The sequence below is a fragment of the Arachis ipaensis genome, chromosome B10, assembly GCF_059453495.1.
Source record: "Arachis ipaensis isolate K30076 ecotype BB chromosome B10, ASM5945349v1, whole genome shotgun sequence".
In the NCBI taxonomy this organism is placed as follows: domain Eukaryota; kingdom Viridiplantae; phylum Streptophyta; class Magnoliopsida; order Fabales; family Fabaceae; genus Arachis; species Arachis ipaensis.
Window position 1 is genome coordinate 47,309,277 of NC_142435.1, and position 15,209 is coordinate 47,324,485.

At 40.0% G+C, this 15,209-nt stretch overlaps 1 non-coding gene across 1 annotated transcript; it reads right to left on the reverse strand.

Annotated features, from left to right (window-relative positions):
* Positions 1-8,733: 8,733 nt before the first annotated feature.
* On the reverse strand, positions 8,734-8,837 carry LOC148579932 (small nucleolar RNA R71). The gene has a single exon (XR_015899355.1). It is a non-coding gene; the product is annotated as a small nucleolar RNA R71 (small nucleolar RNA).
* Positions 8,838-15,209: the final 6,372 nt, after the last annotated feature.

Consider the following 15,209-nt stretch of genomic DNA (forward strand, 5'->3'; position numbering starts at 1 on the left):
TGATATGGATGTGATTGGCTAGGGTTTATAGGAAAAAGTGTATGGAGAAGTGTGAAAAAGAAGAGGGAAGAAGTGGGGTAAGTAAAGATGCTGTGGGACCCACTGATCCTGAGAGGCTAGGGAATTCAGAATCCATGCCCTCCTTATGGGCGTTGAACGCCCATCATATACTCAATGGCTAGGGTTCAAGGCCAGCTTGCTGCTCCACCCAGGGCGTTGAATGCCCATGAGGGACCACCTTCCTGGCGTTCAACGCTAGGTCTTCTGCCTCTGTTGGGCGTTGAACGCCTAGCCTCTGCTCTAGGGCTGGCATTCAACGCCAATAATGTTACCCTTTGTGGGCGTTGAACGCCCACTCCTGCCTTCTTGTTTGGCGTTCTACGCTAGCAAGACATGCACTCCGAAGTATTTTGTTTCTATTTCTGAACGTTTCTGTCTCTGTTCTGACTAATGCACATGATCATGAACCTAAAGAAAAATAATTAAGAAAAACAAATTCAAAGATAAACATAAATAATAGCTGTGGTTGGGTTGCCTCCCAACAAGCGCTTCTTTAACGTCACTAGCTTGACGGTTAGCTCCTTACGAAGATTGATATGGGCTCAGAATTTCACCCCTTACAGTGAACTTTCTTCCTGTCATATCATGGATGAGCTCCACATGCTCCAGAGACAAGACACGACTCACTGTATATGGTACGATTGGTTTCTTGGTAAAGATAACTCTCATGCCAGGTGAGAGGCCTTAAGTGGGAACTTTCTTGTCCCTTTAGCCTTTAGGTACTTTCTTCTTAGTACTTTTGTTCTCAGTGCTTGTTGATGGCTGCCCAACACCAAACTTAGAATTGATGTTTGGGGGCTCAGTAAAGCTCTGCACTGAAAAAGATGGTTGGAACACTAAGTATTACACAGTTATCTCTCTTTTCTCAGAGGACGAGTTGGGGTGAGGCATCCTGAACAAGATGTGATCCTCCCCGAGTTGTAAAATCAGTTCTCCCTTAGCTACATCAATGATAGCATTGGAAGTGGCTACGAAAGGTCTTCCAAGGATGATGGATTCATCCTCATCTTCCCTAGTATCAAGGATTATGAAGTGTGCAGGGATGTAAAGGTTCTCAACCTTCACCAAGACATCCTCTACTAAGCCATATGCTTTCTTCATTGACTTGTCTGCCATCTCTAGTGAGATATTTGCATCTTGTATATCAAAGATTCCCAACTTCTCCATTACAAAGAGTGGCATGAGGTTTATACTTGACCCTAGGTCACACAGAGCCTTCTCAAAGGTCATGGTGCCTATGGTGCAGGTAATTAGAAAGCGTCCGGGATCCGGAAGCTTCTGAGGTAGCTTCTGCTGTACCAAAGCATTGAGTTCTTTGGTAATCACTGGAGGTTCTTCCTCCAAAGTTTTTGTGCCAAACAGCTTGGCATTTAGCTTCATAAGAGCTCCTAGGTACCAAGCAACTTGCTCTTCCATAGTTTCTTCATCCTTATCAGAGGATGAGTATTCATCAGAACTCATGCACTGCAGGAGTGCATACAAGGGAACCTTTATGGTCTCTATATGAGCCTTGGCTTCCTTTAATTCTTGGATATCGACTTCCTTGTTGTGCGTTGAACACTCAGTAGGAACCTCCTTACTGGCGTTCAACTCCACCTCTTGTGGCCTTTTAGGCGTTGAACGCCCAGTGGGGACATCTTCACTGGCATTCAATGCGAGCTTCTTTGCCAGTATGGGTGTTAAACGCCAACTTTGATGCCATTTTGGGCGTTGAACGCCCAGTGAGATCCTCTTCACTAGCGTTCAACACCAAGCTCTTAGCCAATGTGGGCGTTGAACGACCAGTAAGGTATTCCTTACTGGCGTTCAACGCCATCTCAGTCTCTCTAGATTTAGCCTCATCCTCAGTGGTTATGGCCTTACACTCTTCTCTTGGGTTTACTTCAGTGTTACTAGGAAGAGTATCAGGAGGAGTCTCAGGGATTCTCTTGCTCAGTTGTCCAACTTGTACCTCCAAATTTCTAATGGAGGACCTTGTTTCAGTTATGAAACTGAGTGGTCTTAGAGAGGTTGGAGACTATAGTTACTAAGTCAAAAAGGCTCTGCTTAGGAGTCTCCATATTCTCTTGAGAAAATGGAAATGGTGGCCTGTTGTTGAACCTATTCTGGGTTCTTCCACCTTGATTGTTATTGAAGCCTTACTGAGGCTTCTGTTGATCCTTCCATGAAAGGTTAGGATGATTCCTCCATGAGGGGTTATAGGTGTTTCCATATGGTTCTCCCATGTAATTCACCTCCTCCATTATTGGTTGGTTAGGATCATAAGCTTCTCCTTCAGAGAAAGCTTCTTGAGGGCTACCAGTTGTAGCTTGTATTCCAGTTAAATGCTGAGAGAGTGCTGCCATGTTGACTTGCTGGGTCAATATCTTATACTGAGCCAATATGGCATTCAGAGTGTCAACTTCAAAAACTCCTTTCTTCTGAGCTGCCCCATTATTCAGAGGATTTCTTTCAGAAGTGTACATGAATTGGTTGTTTACAACCATCTCAATGAGTTCTCTTGCTTCTGCAGGCATTTTCTTTAAGTGGAGTGATCCACCTGCAGAGCTGTCCAATGATATTTTGGACATCTTAGAAAGACCATAATAGAAGATGCCTAGGATAGACCATTTTGAGAGCATGTCAGAAGGATATCTCCTAATTAGTTGCTTGTATCTTTTCCAAGCTTCATAGAGGGATTCACCTTCTCTTTGTCTGAAGGTTTGAACTTTCACTTTGATTTTGCTCATCTTCTGAGGTGGAAAGGACTTGGCTAATAAAGCATTGACCAACTTTTTTCAAGAGTATAGGCTGGTTGAGATTCCAACCATATCCTAGCTCCGTGTCTAACTGCAAAGGGAAAGAGCATAAGTCTGTAGACCTCAGGATCCACTCCATTGGTCTTAACAGTGTCACAGATTTGCAAAAATTTAGATAGAAACTGATGTGGATCTTCCAGTAGAATTCCATGGAATTTGCAATTCTGTTGTATTAGAGAAACCAACTGAGGCTTAAGCTCAAAGTTGTTTGCTCTAATGGCAGGTGATAGATGCGGAAATAAGCCAATTAAGAAATTATAGTAAGAAATGCATTGTATGTATAGCTCTTAACCAGCAAAAATCCGCTTATCAATTTAGAAAAGGTTGTCACAAATTTTAGAATAAAATACTGGGAGTTTGAATCCCAGGTCGTCTCCCAATGAGTTGACAAAAGAGTGCTATTTTATTAGTCAGGAATTTTTCGAGAATTTTTTAGAGTTGGAAAATGGAAAAATAAATAATTGTAAATTAAAGCAATGTAAATTAAAAGAGATTTATATAATCAAATAAAAAGCCTTGACCGGGGGAATGATTAATTGGAAGTTCTATCCTTGTTGGATTTTCCCAAGTGTAATATTAAAAAGGGTGTTGTTCTACTTAGTTATCCCTTGCCTAATAAGGGAAAGTCAAGTAACTAACTAACCAACTATAACCTTCAGGTCCTAATCCTCTCCCCAAGGAAGGATTAGAGTTAGAGACTAGAGAGCCAGCCAACAACTCCCGATTAAAATTAACACTTGAGTATTCCAACTCAAGGGTCTCCTCTTAATCAACCCCCAAGTCAAGTTGGGAGTCTACTCCATTGACATGAAAATAACGTTCACAGAAATATAAGAAGAAGACACAATAAATTAAACAAAATAGGAATTAAAAATGAATTAAAAGTAAAAATAGTTCTTTGCAATAATAAATCCCAAAATGCAACATACGTATCTGAACAGGGTTAATAAGTAATCAAAAGAGTAAAGGAATAAGAAAGCAAACTAGAATAATAGCAACTTCAACGGAGGTAGTGACTCTTTTCAATATCTAAAGCAAAAGCATAAAAACGAAAACTCTGAATGTGAAGGAAAACCTAGAGGACGAGTAAATTCTCTCTCTAAGAATCTAATCTAAAATCTAAAACTATACGAATGAGAATGTGTCCTGAGTCTCTGCTCGTCCCCTGGGTCTAGTCTGTGTTTCTAGGCCGAAAACTGGGTCTAAACTCAGCCCAAAATCACCCCCAGCATTTTCTGCGATTTCTGCAGGTAGCGCATGTCACGTGTTCGCGTCAGTCACGCGTGCGAACTTCAATTCATGCGCACGTGTGAGCCATGCGTGCGCGTCGCTCCTCGCTGGTTGTCTCCTTTATTTCTTGTGCTCCTTTCATTTTTGCAAGCTTCCTCTCCATCCTCTAAGCCATTCCTGCCCTATAAAGCCTGAAAATACTTAACACACAGATCACAGCATCGAATGGTATGAAGAGGGAATTAAAATACACAATTTAAAGGCTTAGGAAGCAAGTTTTTAATTATATCACAGAATTAAGAAGGATTTGTAAAACCATGCAATTTATCTGAATAAGTGAGCAAAGAATTAATAAAAACCACTCAAATTAGCACAAGATAAGCCATAAAATAATGGTTTATCAAACTGCCCACACTTAAACATTAGCATGTCCTCATGCTAAGCTCAAGGATACAAAAGAATGAATAGGGGAAGGTAAGACTCATGAGATGCAACTTATGAATGCAAGTATATGCCGAGATGTTTCTGTCTACTTGGTTAAAAGTAAATAAGTTCTCTAAGACAAACATAAATCAGATTCCACTAATCTAAATCACATAATAAAAGACAAGTAAACATGTAAGAAGACAGCTCATGAAAGCAGGAAACATAGAATCAAGCATTGAACCTTCACTGGTAGTGTATATCACTCTAATCTCTCAAGTGTCTAGGGTTAATCACTCTACTCTTCTCTAGTCATGCTCTCTAGACCTTGTTCTTCATCTAACCAATCAACAAATATTTAGTATACCAATGTAAACATCATGAGGTCTTTTCAAGGTTGTAATGGGGCTAAGGTAAGGGTGAGGATATATGTATGGCCAAGTGAGCTAAAATATGAATCTTTGACTAACCTAAGCTCTTACCTAACACACACACACACACACACACACACACACACACACACACACTCTATATATACTTCTAAAATCATGCCTAGCTACCCATAATTTCCACTTTTGCATATTTCACATACTCATGTACCAAATGTTTTTCAATTTCATCACCTATGCATTGATCTTTTATTCAACTTAGTATTGGGGTAATTTGTCCCCTTATTTATTCGAATATTTTTGGTTTTTTTTTAAACATAAAAGCAAACATAACTTTATCAATGCACATAGGTTTTTAATTTTTTTCTGGTCTCACATGAGTAGGTACCCAAATTCCCAAGATCTTTTTAATAAAATTCAACACTTTCCTATCAACCCAAGTTCCCACGGTTTCCCACACTTGATTGATACACGATCTTTATCTTAAGCTAACCAAAGATTTAATTTGGGGTAATTAATTTGTTTTTCCACTTAAGGCTAGTGATGTGGTAAAATACAGAACTGATGCCAAGGCATCTTAGGCTAGTTTCACTAGCATTTTTCTGTTAGTTTTAGTTGTTTTATGCATTTTCTTGAGCTTAAAGTAACCAAGAATGGTTAAAAGAATGACAAAGCAATGAACCATCCAAACAATATGATTTTGATGCAAATTCCATGAGTTTTAGTTATATTACTTGAATGATATGAATGGAAGATTTCTCATGAAATTTTGCAAGACTTTGATGCATTTGTTTGGATGATTTCAGGGAAGATGAGGCTAAGCAAGGAAGCAACAAAATCAATAAAGGAAGCTTGTATATCACATGTGGAGTTTAAGTTCCAGTTTAAGCCTAAACTGGAGCTTAAACGCCAGAATCATGAAGGATAAGAAATGCTGGAATTGAAGTTTAACCTCCAGTTTAACCTTAAACTGGAGGTTAAACGCCAGAATGGAAAGTCTCACCAAAGAAGCATTCCACGTTTAACCTCCAGTTTGACCTCAAACTGGAGGTTAAACGCCAGAATGAGAATGTCACTCAGGAAGGAGTTCCACGTTTAACCTCCAGTTTGACCTCAAACTGGAGGTTAAACGCCAGAATGGGAAAAGCACCAGGGAGCCATTTCCACGTTTAAGCTCCAGTTTGACCTCAAACTGGAGCTTAAACGTGTTCGACCAAGAACTCTCCTCCAGGGTTGCTCTCTCCATTTCCACGTTTAAGCTCCAATTTGACCTCAAACTGGAGCTTAAACGTGTTCGACACCTCCAGGGCTACTCTTCTAAGCTTCCACGTTTAACCTCTAGTTTAACCTTAAACTGGAGGTTAAACGTGTTCGACCTCCAGGATGCCTCCTTCCATTTCCACGTTTAACCTCCAGTTTAACCTTAAACTGGAGGTTAAACGTGTTCGACCTCCAGGGCTGCCCTTCCTATATCCACGTTTAAGCTTCAGTTTAACCTTAAACTGAAGCTTAAACGTGTTCGACTACATGACTCTCCAGGGCTGCCTTCTTCCATTTCCACGTTTAAGCTTCAGTTTAACCTTAAACTGAAGCTTAAACGTGCTTCTACAAAAGGCCTCACTAGGAAGTATCTGGCGTTTAAGCTGCAGTTTAAGCTTAAACTGCAACTTAAACGCCACTCTTGGAAAAGGTTTCTAGACCAAAAATATTGTGGTTTAAGTTAGTATTTGAGCACAAACATTAACTTAAACTTATTCTGGTATGAAACCCAATTGAATATCATGGTTTATGGATTTGGGCCTGAAGGATTGATGAGTTTGAAATCTCAATTTATTGAGTCATGTGTCATTATTTGATTATCACTAAGTTGGCTCAATGAATGTTATAGAATTTGGATCAACAACCTCATCAAGATTATGGATCATAAACCCAAGGCAAAAGGAAAGCAGAGAGAGGCCTCAAAGCCCAAGAAACACAACAGAAGCTCAATATAGAAAGTGTATAAATAGGATAGAATTTAAGGGAGAAGGACCTTTACTTTTACCTTCACTTTTAGCTAGTTTTCATATCTTTGTAATTGAATTCAGAGCTATGACTCACTAAACCCCTTTTCATTGGGTTAGGGAGCTCTATTGTAATTCAATGAATCAATAATAGTTTATCTTCTTCTTCAATCTTTTCTCTTGAATTTTGTTAGAAAGCTTCTCGATCTAATTCCATTGGGTAGTTGTCTTGGGAAAGAAACTACTCATAATTGGAATCCTTCGGAACCTTGGGAAAGGAATGGAGGATTCATGCTAGAGAAGCTTTCTCACAGTGAATTGGATTGGGGTTTGGATGGATATTGTGACATGTAATCCTACCAAATTGTGGTTCATGAAACTATGTGGTATAATCAGTGATCGAGCATCATCTCTTCTTATGAACATTTAAACCAAGGGATTGGGAATTTGTTCATTTTTAGAGAGAATTGGTGAGCCAAGGGATTGGGATCCAATCATATAAGATTGCCAAGCAAAATTCAATGAACGCATTGCTTGAGGAAGAGATAAACATATTTTGATTCGGAGATCTCAATATCTCCTATAACCCAATGAATCCCCCAATTCTGATTTCCATCTTCTCTTTACATTCTGCAACTCAATTCATGCAATCACCCCCATTCCTTTTTAATTTCAGCAATTTACATTCTGCTCTTTAATTCATGCAATTTAAGATTCCGCCATTTCAATTCCTTATCATTTACTTTTCCCGCCAATTTTACATTCTGCAATTCTCATCTAAATCTTGATTCCGCTCAACTAGAACACACTTCTAATCCGAATTGCTCACTCAACCAATCCTTGTGGGATTCGACCTCACTCTATTGTGAGTTTTTACTTGACGATAACCGGTGCACTTGCCGGAAGGAATTTTGCCGATCGTGCAATTTCCTAAATCGTAGCATAACTAGTTTATGCGCATCAAGTTTATGGCGCCGTTGCCGGGGATTGGTTTTCGATTGACAATTCTCCAATTGGAAGCTAACTAGATTGAGCAATTTCTCTTGCTTTGTTAATTCTGTTCAAGTTACTTGTTGAATTTTAATTTCTGCACTCGGTTACATGCTTTCTTTCTTTATGCCTTTAAATTCAAGCAACTAACTCACTGACTCACTAACTGTTTGAATTAATTCCTCAATTGCTCTAACCATACTCTTCCATTAACCAAGAGTATTTCACTTGTTTGTGCCTGTGCTGTGTTCTTGTATGACAGGTAGGAGAGGAGAGACATCAACTCCTCCATATACCGAACCAGAGAGGACCCTTCATAGACTGAGAAGGGAAGCAAGAGGGAAGAGAGTAGTGGGAGAAGAGGAATCTGAAGGAGAATCTGAGGACAATTTTGAGGAAGCTTTAGATCTCAACATGGATAGAGAAGTTCACAACCATGAGAGAGCTGATGGAAACAATGCCATTCCTGAGAGGAGGGTTCTTAGTTCATACATAAACCCAACCTCTGGGAATTGTGGTAGCAGCATCCAGAAACCACCCATTCAGGCCAACAATTTTGAGCTCAAACCACAGCTAATATCACTTGTAGAGAATCATTGTTCATTTGGTGGAAGTGCTAATGAAGATCCCAACCAACATCTCACAAAATTCCTGAGAATTTGTGACACTGTGAAGTCCAATGGAGTCCAGGAAGATGCCTATAAACTGCTTTTGTTCCCATTTTCACTTAGGGACAAAGCAGCTAAGTGGCTGGAATCATTCCCAAGGGGGAGTCTAACAACATGGGATGAGGTGGAAAGCAAGTTTCTGGCACGTTTCTACCCCCCACAAAAGGTCAATAGGCTTCGATCTGAGGTTCAGACTTTTAGACAACAAGATGGTGAAACTCTCTACGAGGCATGGGAGAGATTCAAGGACTTGACAAGGAAATGCCCACCAGACATGTTCCATGACTGGGTGCAATTGCACATTTTCTATGATGGACTCTCTTATGAATCAAGGAAGGCTGTAGACCATTCATCAGGAGGTTCATTGAACAGGAAAAAGACTGTGGAAGAGGCCATTGAAGTGATTGAGACAGTGGCTGAGAATGAGTACTACTATGCATCAGAAAGGCACAACACTAAGGGAGTCATGGAGCTGAACCATGTTGATACAATTCTAGCCCAAAACAAGGTGTTTGCCAAACAACTAGCAGAGCTTACCAGGCAATTAGAAACAAAGCAAGTGGCTGCAATACACACACAAGATCAAGAGGAGGTAAGCATTGAAGGAGGTGATTGGGAAGAGGCCAATTATGTGGGAAACCAACAAAGGCAATCATATGATCCACATTCCAACACTTACAACCCAGGCTGGAGAAACCACCCAAACTTTGGGTGGGGAAACCAACAAACCCAACCACAAAACCACAAACCTTACAACCACAACCAACATAACAATTCCACATACCAAAACTCCAACCAAAGATCATACCAAGCCACACAAAACACTTACCCCCAACCATCATATCATGGCCAAAATAATCAACCTACCCAACCTAATCCAACCCAACAATTTCAAGATCAATTGAACCGGATAGAAGGAATGCTTGCAACCATGAGTCAAGACATAACCGAATTGAAAGCTTTTAAGGAAGAAGTAAATTCTAACCTGCAAAACCAAGGAGCTGCCATCCTGAAGCTAGAAAATCAAATTTTGTATTTGTCTAAGCAAAACCCTGGGACAAGCGTTTCTCATGCTGCCAAGGCTATTGCAAGGGAAGAATGTAAGGCCATAACCCTTAGAAGCGGAAAGAATCTAAAGGAGATCTCAAAGGAAACCACAGAGGATGAAGCAAAGGAAATTGTGAGAGATAAGGAACAAGGACAATCTTTTATATCGTCTACAACAAAAGAAAAAGAAAAAGAGGTCCTGAAGCCTTATACACCTAAAGCACCATATCCTCAACGTTTGATGAAAAGTGAAAAGGATGGTCAATTCTCCAGGTTCTTGGAGATTTTCAAGAAGCTCCAAATCAACATTCCGTTTGCTGAGGCAATAGAGCAAATGCCACTCTATGCAAAATTCTTAAAAGAATTAATGACCAAGAAGAGAAGCTGGAGAAATGAGGAAACTGTGTTGTTAACTGAAGAATGCAGTGCCATCATTCAGCACAAATTGCCTCAGAAATTGAAGGACCCAGGCAGTTTCCAAATCCCCTGCATCATAGGAGAAGTCATGGTGGAGAAGGCCCTGTGTGACTTAGGGGCCAGCATCAATTTGATGTCTCTAACAATGATGAGAAGAATGAAGATTGAGGAAGCCAAACCAACAAGAATGGCTCTCCAATTGGCAGATCGAACTTTTAAATTCCCTCATGGGATAGTTGAGGATTTGTTGGTGAAAGTGGGAGATTTTATATTTCCTGCTGATTTTGTGGTGTTAGATATGGAGGAAGAAGCCAAAGCTTCAATAATTCTGGGAAGACCCTTCCTAGCCACTGCTGGAGCCATCATAGATGTACAAAAGGGTGAACTCACTCTTAGACTACATGATGAGAAATTGGTGTTTAATGTATTCAAGGCAATGAGCTATCCATCAGAATCACTAAGGGAATGCATGAGGGTTGATGTAGTGGACATTGCAGTACAAGAAACTTTTGAGGAAACAATAAAGGAAATGGCAGAGGAGGAGTTCACCAAGGATATTGAAGTTAGTGACAGCAAGGTTGCTGAAACAACGCCAGAGAGAGTGAAAGAAGAGAAGGAAGCACCAAAACCTGAGCTCAAAGCATTGCCTCCTAATCTCAAGTATGCATACTTGGGTAGTAATGAGAGTCACCCTGTTATCATTAACTCTGCCCTGAGCCAAGAATAGGAAGAAGAATTGATCAAAGTGTTACAAACTCACCAAGATGCCATTGGATGAACCCTAGCCGATTTGAAGGGGATAAGTTCATCCATATGCATGCATAAAATCTTGCTAGAAGAGGATGCTAGACCCTCCATTCAAGCTCAGAGAAGATTGAACCCCGTCATGAAAGAAGTGGTACAAAAGGAAGTCATGAAGTTATGGCAGGCAGGGGTAATTTACCCCATTTCTGATAGCCCATGGGTTAGTCCCATCCATGTAGTTCCCAAGAAAGGTGGCATAACTGTGGTGCCAAATGAGAAGAACGAACTCATACCCACAAGAACCGTCACTGGGTGGAGGATGTGCATAGACTACAGGAAGCTCAATGAAGCCACCAGAAAGGATCATTTCCCACTCCCATTCATGGATCAGATGCTTGAAAGGCTTACCGGACATGCTTACTATTGCTTCTTGGACGGATATTCAGGATACAACCAAATAGTAGTTGATCCTAGTGATCAAGAGAAAACATCATTTGTTTGTCCATATGGAGTTTTTGCTTATAGACGCATGCCCTTTGGATTGTGCAATGCACCTGCCACTTTCCAAAGATGCATGCTGTCCATCTTTTCGGACATGATTGAAAAATTTATTGAGGTCTTCATGGACGATTTTTCTGTGTTTGGAGATTCTTTTCCCAGCTGCCTACACCACCTTGCCTTGGTGCTTAAGAGGTGCCAAGAGACTAACCTAGTATTAAACTGGGAAAAATGTCATTTCATGGTCACAGAAGGAATAGTCCTTGGCCACAAAATCTCTAATAGAGGCATGGAGGTGGACAAAGCTAAGGTGGAAATCATTGAAAAACTACCTCCACCAAGTAATGTCAAGGCAATTAGGAGTTTTTTGGGACACGCTGGGTTTTACAGAAGGTTTATTAGAGATTTTTCTAAAATAGCCAAACCTTTGAGTAACTTGCTTGTCTCTGATACACCCTTTGTATTTGATAAAAATTGCATGCTAGCCTATGAACTTTTGAAGCAAAAACTTTCCTCTGCACCTATCATTGCCCCACCGGATTGGAACTTACCTTTTGAACTGATGTGTGATGCATCAGACCTTGCTATTGGGGCAGTGTTAGGACAAAGGAAAGACAATTTGGTACATGTGATTTATTATGCCAGTAAAGTCTTGAATGCTAACCAAAGGAATTACACAACCACTAAAAAAGAACTCTTAGCAATAGTCTTTGCATTTGACAAATTTAGATCCTATCTCATTGGATCTAAAGTCATTGTCTTCACTGATCATTCAGCTTTAAAATACTTACTTGCTAAACAAGAATCCAAACCAAGACTTATTAGATGGGTTCTTTTGTTACAGGAATTTGCCATTGAAATCAAAGACAAGAAGGGTGTAGAGAACAAGGTGGCAGACCATTTATCAAGGATACCATGTGAAGAAGGAAGAGCACAAAGCACACATATAAATGAGTGCTTCCCTGATGAACAACTCATGGTAATTCACAAAGCACCTTGGTTTGCAGACATAGCAAACTTCAAGGCCACTGGGAGTTGGCCGTTGGAATTTAACAAGCATCAAAGGAAGAAATTGGTAAATGATGCCAAATACTTCATCTGGGACGACCCATACTTGTTCAAAAAATGTTCCGATGGCATACTCAGAAGATGCATATCAGAGGAAGAAGGAAGGGAAGTCTTATGGGACTGCCATGGCTCCACTTATGGAGGACATTTTGCAGGAGAAAGAACAGCAGCTAAGGTGTTGCAGTGTGGTTTTTATTGGCCCACTATCTTCAAAGATGCAAAGGAACTAGTGAAGCACTGCCATGAATGCCAGAAAGCGGGGAACCTGCCAAGAAGAAATGAAATGCCACAACAATTCATTCTGGAACTTGAATTGTTTGATGTATGGGGGATAGATTTCATGGGACCCTTTCCCTCCTCATACTCAAATAATTACATTCTTGTGGCAGTAGACTATGTCTCCAAATGGGTTGAAGCAATAGCAACTCCAACCAATGATAATAAGGTAGTCATGAACTTCCTCAGAAAACACATTTTTTGCCGTTTTGGAGTTCCAAGGGCAATCATCAGTGATGGAGGAAGCCACTTCTGCAACAAACCATTAGAGGTATTGCTTCTAAAATATGGAGTCAAACACAAGGTAGCCACACCATACCATCCACAAACAAGTGGGCAAGCCGAAATATCTAACAGAGAACTAAAAAGGATCCTGGAAAAGACTGTGGGAACTTCAAGGAAGGACTGGTCGATTAAGCTAGATGATGCTCTTTGGGCATATAGGACAGCTTTCAAAACACCAATTGGAATGTCTCCTTACCAACTAGTATACGGAAAAGCTTGCCATTTGCCACTGGAGTTGGAGCACAAGGCATACTGGGCCTTGAAACTTTTGAACTTGGACGGCAAAGCTGCTGTAGAAAGAAGGATGTTGCAAATTCAAGAGTTGGAAGAATTCAGAGCGGAAGCTTATGAGAATGCCAAAATTTACAAAGAAAGAGCAAAGAAGAAGCATGACAGCAACATAGCCCCAAGGAAATTTGAAGAAGGACAAAAAGTATTGCTCTACAATTCTAGGCTGAAGCTATTTCCAGGGAAGCTAAAATCAAGGTGGTCTGGACCATTCCTTGTCACCAAGGTCTCCAAATATGGACAAGTAGAAATCATGGAAGAAAAGTCACAACGAACCTTCATTGTGAACGGTCAAAGACTCAAACATTACTTGGGAGATGTGGATGAGAAGGACAAAGTTAAATATCACCTCAACTGAGGAAGCTGACCGTCAAGCTAATGACGTTAAAGAAGCGCTTGTTGGGAGGCAACCCAACCTGAGGTAATACCCTTTTGCTGTTTCCTTTATTTGTTTCAATAAAAAGGGTGAAGTAGTTTCTGTGCATTGCAAAGAAATAAGTTTGGTGTTTCACACCAAACAATGAATTCGTAGATCAATAATTCAAAGGGGAATGTGTGACTCTAAGTTTGGTGTTCCACCATAAAGATCAACTGAACACAACAACCTTTGAATTATATGAAAGGAACAACCATTCTAAGCAGTCACAGAAATGCTTAGAACCCTTAGCAGCAACTTCATTCCAAAGAGAACTCAAGGACTCAAAGAATAGAGAAGTAAGTGGGAGTCTAAGTTTGGTGTTCGCACACCAAAACTCGGATACTTACCCACACATAGTTGAGCTAACCACTCAAGTGCTTGAGAAGCAAGCAACTTCATCACTCTTTGCAGGAAAGGAAACAAGGATCTTAAAGCATGAAGCAACAATTAGGAGAAGAAGGAGAAATCAAATTGTTTCCTGGCAACAAAGAGAAATCAAGAAATTTCACAAGGTGGTATGGTTCCTTGATAATTCTTTAAAAAGGGCAAACAAAAGCATGCTTGTTCTGGTTTAGACTGTAAATGTTGAATCTTTCTGGAATGGGAAGTTGTTAGTATATTTGTCTGTTTATTGCTTTGAATAAAGTGAATGCCTAGATGTTTGGATATAACTTCACCTTCTTAAACGAGTGCTTGCCATGCTTGTTCTGTTTCCAAAAATAAAAGAAAAGTTTGAACAACAGTAACTTGGCTAAATTAGTGACAAATCAAGTAGAATTAAGTGGTGGTATGCATGCTTGATTGTATAAGTCAGATCACTGGAATTAAAGTGTAGAATTATCATTTTTTGTGTAGAAATTGAAAACTGTCTATGGATCCTGATGAATAAATGTCTTTGGCCATGAAAAAGAAAGAAAAAGAAGAAGAAAAAGCCACTGAAAAAGGGCAACCAAAAAGCAAAAAAAATTGAGAAAATAAGCTAGGTACCAATGGTTTGAACTTCTGAGACAAATGCCTGTGGTGTTTATGTATTAAGGATATGCTTGGATGAATAGGTTCTGAGGAGTGTTTCAACACTTGGTAACTTGGGTTAACTAACCCGGGATTATCAACCAAAAGTCCATTATCAAGAGCAACCTAAATACAAAACATTTAGTCACACAAAGAGGTGCTGGGCACCAATGTCTCAAGAAGAAATGTGAACTAAAATGCCTAAAGTGGATATGTGTAGTGCACTGATAAGAAAAAGAAAATGCTAAAGGCTTGTGCAACACATGACACTAAGCAAACAAGGAGCAAAAGAAGCTCTAAGAAAGAGAAAAGAAAAACAAAGAAGAGAAAAGTGCCAAAGACATAAGAATAACAAGAGGCCATAGCAGTGTTTGATGGATGCAATGAAAAAGTGATAATCTTACCTGATAAGTATGAAAAAGTGATGCTGCAACTTTCTGCATAAAACCCTTCTGAGGAACTTCAAATGCTTGCTAATATAGCCAATGTAATTGCTTTCTGTTTCATACTTTCTTCTTAAATAACTCAGGACTTGCTTAGGGACAAGCAAGTATTAAGTTTGGTGTTGTGATGCCAAGGCATCTTAGGCTAGTTTC